Raw genomic sequence first — 5,000 nt, forward strand, 5'->3', positions numbered from 1 at the left:
TAATGTGCCCATACATTCATACAACAGTAAAATTATATATTCTTCATATGTTCCGATATACAAACAGACAGATCATGAAATAGATAAACCGATAATTAACGCAATCAGACACCTCTCCCTGATTCCGAGCAGCCGTGGGGCGGAATTCTGAAGAGGATCGAGGGAAGGCACGGGCGAGCTGCGTTGCTGTCTTCACTTTCTGCGTGACATGATTCAGCTGAACTCCTGTTGCTTCTCCTGTTTGATCGGCGGTATCGTCATCCCGTCAAGCTACTGGGTCAGTGACGATGGCAGCGCCCAGGGTTCTCGTGGAGCCTTAACGGCACAAGGGATTTGTGCGCCGGGATACAGCTAGACTCGGACAAGCAGGTGACTGATTTCGAACAAAGGTGTTGGAAATGTATCCTTCTTCTAACGCCTAAGTGTTGTTGGGATATGACGTAGGTATATGATTATTTTACACCTTGATTGATAATTCATATGTTCCCTTTACAGACGTATGACTGTACACAAACGTCACGTCAAGATACAACAGGAAGTAAATAGAGCTCACATGATTTCATCAGCCTAGTGGGCGACTTTTCTTCAGGGAACAGGCTTCCTCGAGTGGACCTACCTTTTCAGTGGCAGATACCCGCTGCCATAGAAAGTGAGAGCTACTTGTGAGCCTGGCCTACATCCTCACGATACTCGTGGTCTATTTCATCTCCATCGTTTACGTGGTCTATTTCGTTGCCAAGTTTCTGCGTCAGTCCTCTATCTCCCAGACAGACTACGGCATGACCTTCTCAAAGATCGTCTTCACTGGCTGGGACTTCACGTGAGCGAGGAAGACGCCGCAGAAATCGAAAGGAATCTCGTAGTGTGCGAAGTAAGGACAGCCTTTTGATGACGTCGACTACAGGAGTCAGAAAATGAGTCTCACGAGCAGAGATTTAATCAAACTCTACCTAACCCGCTTTATTATCATGTGGTAACCCTTTCACTGATCATTGGCGGTTGGGTCGCAATATATTTCATGGTTATTGAACAACAAAATCATGTGACTGGCACTGAATTTGAAAAGTTTTTTGGTGGGAATATGCCCCAACTATTCTGGTGTCGGTTTTCAATTTTGTCTATCCTCTTCTTTTTGACTTCGTGGTAAAATTCGAACATTACACCGGAGACACGAACTTTTACTTACACTCGGTCGTTGCGTGTTAGTGGCGGCTCACGTCATTGGGCATCCTCGTTATTACTACCCTAAGTGTCATATTCCGCCGGGGACCGAAACTGCGAAATAGAAACGAATACATTTGCTGGGAGACGCGCATGGGGCACAGGTCTACTCCGTGTTGGTGCTCACGCCATCATTGATTTCGGCATGACCTTCGTCGTTAATGTGCTCGGCGGGGACTCTGGAGTTCGATAACAAGATCTGCAAAACGGTCGGGCGACTAGAGTTCTATGTGCCCGGACACGTTCTGGATGTCGTGTACCACAGACGCATGTTGGATTGGGATTATCTACGCGCCCCTGCTAGCTGGTGCTACTCTGATCAATTTCTGCTTCATGTTCCTCCTGAAGCTGTTCACCGTCACCGTGACCTGCTTTCCGGCAAACAGAGTGTTCCGGGCCTCACGCTCCTCGCCATGTTTATGACTATTCTCTCTCTCGCCCTCCTCATGTGCGTCGTGTCCACCGGCTTGGCTCTGCTGCTCATCAAGCCGTCGCTGGCTTGCTCGCCTTGCAGAGGTCTCGACTACGCCTGGAGCCTTGACCCACTACGTCTGTCATTTGGAAAGCTCGTCTGACAGTTGGATCAGGTGTGTTAATCAACCTTCAGGAGTATTAGACTGATTATCACAGGACATTAGAATAACTGATATTAACACGAGATGAAAACTATTTAATATTCCATGTAATTTTCTAGTTTATTAGGGCAACAGGCTTTATTGCGACACACACCAAATTAAGAGGAAAACCATACCATAAATTATTAACACTGCTTTATCCTTCAGGGTTGTGCTGTTCACGCTGGACGACATTGTTACAGCAGTGGTTCTTCTAGTCGTGTGGTTCTCCTGGCAACTTATTATATATCTCTCGTTAAAGCTCGAGGCTCTCTTATTAGAAGGCTCGAAACAACTCAGGGGTCAACACAGAGAAAAACTACCTTATGAAACATACAATCGTGTATCACCTAGTGGCACAAGGAATTAGTCTGTGTATCAAGTCTGTGTTTCAGAATTTTGCAGATAACTTGCATTTTCAAAGATTATGGGGCCCTTTATCAACTCCAAGATGGAGTTGGCAAGCTATGAACATACTCAAGTGGATTCTATCTGACTTCTCCAATTTGTGTTTCATATCACTGATAATAATCATCGAACAAATTGGCCATTTATCCTAAACCTTCTTCCAATAACTCCTCAGCAAAAATATTAGAGATCAGTTGGCTGGTTCTATCTCTCCAGTGAACTCTTGACGCTCATATTTCCTAAAAATACTGTTCTGAATCTGTGTGTATATTTGAGCAAAATATATAGAAATGAAGTCACTAGTCACGTTTTACTGAAGTTTCAGTTAAACCTATTTTAGAAACGCTTATGTCCATTTAACATGTTTTATTCTTAAAAATAAACATGCTTTTCATATGTAATCAGATCAATTTTTTGTTTCTCGATTTTGAGAGAAAAAAATCTGTTTGCGTCAACACCCTTAACAGCTGTGTTTTCATATTATTCTCGAAACTACAAAAGCACATACACAACAATAGCCTCTGGTAAGCACAGCCTATAACACTTTCTAAACCAGTTGAAAGTGGTCATAACTGTTTTCTTCACCGATTATCTATGTCACACTATACCTTTTATGATATTTACTTAGTTCGAAACTTTTATACTTGGTTTTATTATAGGTAAATCTGAAGCATATAACAAGAAAATAATATGCATTTTTATACAAAGGAACCAAGGGTATATATATCATGAACTAGGCCTTTTCAATAGGATGCGTAAGACCTTGAGACAGTTTCTACTGCAAAGCCCATAGTTATCTTCACGAATACCAGACTGATCGGCTGGTATCAAATATTATTGCCAAGGTGTCACTTTGAAAATGCAGTAAAATACCATTAATTGTAGCTTCATATAGGGTTTTTATAATTGCGGACCATTCATAATATTTCTAAAGCCAATACATGTTTTATATTTACTCCATATATATATGTTTACTACTGGTATATATATATATTATATATATATATATATATATTATTTATTTATATATATATATATATATAATATATATATATAATATATATATATTATGTATATATATATTCCTGCTAAATAACTGTATTATGAAAATAATATATTTAGAAAATGCTTAGAAATACATTAAATTATCAATTATCATTGCCTGTTTATATTACCAATATTTGTTCATAACTAACTTGGCATGTGATACTAGAAAAGCGCATGTAATCATCTGATGAATGACTTATAAGTAATTTATTTAAATTACAAAAATCCTTTGCTTAAACAAGAAAGCCTTCATTAAAACAATACAATAAACACGTTTTTGAATCGAGCAAGAAAAAATAGGAGCTGCTAATAATCAAAAACTCACATAAGCATTTATTGAAAACTTGATAAGTGACCACAATATTCGGAGCTACCAAGTCTTGAATTAAACCCGGAGGACTGGGAACAGGCCTTTGAGATACTAACACAGGGCAGGCTCTTCCCTGTCACTTGGTCCAGCCTAAGTCAAGACCAACTCAAAAGAATGAAAGATAATAACAACTGATGGCCAGAGAGTATCTAGAATAGGTGCTAAGGCATTATCATATTTTTTTTCATCCACTTATGACCATGAGGGTAACAAGTATGACGAAAGCTGCGATTTTGACCTTTATGCTAGGTGACTATACAGTTTACTTTCCTATTTAAGCCATATTTAGACCCCATCCCAGGCTCGCAGTAATCAATCTCGCCACAAGTTGTTACAAATGAGATATATTTTGTGGGTGTGTTACACGATCTTATGTGGAATATTATAGCTATCTTACATTCAACATGCCCATAACTGGATGTTTCATAAGCCACAATAGTAACACTCTACCAATCTAAGAGCCGGAATAGTAAAATGATTACATAGCTGCTATTGAAACCTCCTATGTCTCGTCCCGTGGCTACAGGTTTAGTTATAATACATGACATGTCTTCGGCAATAAGTATTCTTAACAATATTAATCAGTGTCATACTAGGATGAAACACGCCACGTCACAGGAGAACGGCACTTAACCTAAAAACACCTTGACAGCTCAATGGTGTGTGCACCTTTACAATGTGTGATCATTCGTGGACATCTTTCAAAAATGGCTTTCAATGAAATTATATGATGTAACTCATAATGAATAAAGGACATTTTAGCTGACAACACTACTTGATCATGTTATTACAATAAAAGTCACAAACATTAAAATTTCTCACTCATAACATTAAAAATCTTTAATTTCTCTCGAGCGTTATCGGTCCTGACTAGATCCTCTGACAACCGACATGTCATAAAACTACAGTTGAACCACTGACCTTTTCTTCAAAAATTCCCTATTGGTACTAGAGGATAGTGTTCTCCAGATATCAGAAACAAAATGTAAGTTAGGTGGACTATATGTGTAGGGTAAAGCCATCTATTACAACTGGGACTGAAGAGCGGATCAATGGACATGTATGTGAGGATAACTTAAGGCCTCACAATAAAATCCTTATTATGGATATGTTGGAGGACCCGGAAAGACAATACAGGTCGTGCGTTGACAGTGGAGTATGTTGGTAGTGGAGTGATGGCAGTTTTAAGGGGTAGGCAGGAAGGCAGATGGGCGCATAAGGAGGGCTGAGAGGAATTCACACTCGTTAAGTTGCTTCCTTCTCAAAGCCCTCCTTAATAAACTCTTGCGGATGTCTTCCTCTTCAGTATTCTTCATACACGTCTTCCTTCACTTCCCCGT

General features: G+C 39.7%; 1 pseudogene; it reads left to right on the forward strand.

Moving 5' to 3' along the window:
* Nucleotides 1–132: 132 nt before the first annotated feature.
* On the forward strand, nucleotides 133–2,413 carry LOC119569561 (annotated as a pseudogene).
* Nucleotides 2,414–5,000: the final 2,587 nt, after the last annotated feature.

Source organism: Penaeus monodon, unplaced genomic scaffold (genome assembly GCF_015228065.2).
Source record: "Penaeus monodon isolate SGIC_2016 unplaced genomic scaffold, NSTDA_Pmon_1 PmonScaffold_16579, whole genome shotgun sequence".
NCBI classification, from domain to species: domain Eukaryota; kingdom Metazoa; phylum Arthropoda; class Malacostraca; order Decapoda; family Penaeidae; genus Penaeus; species Penaeus monodon.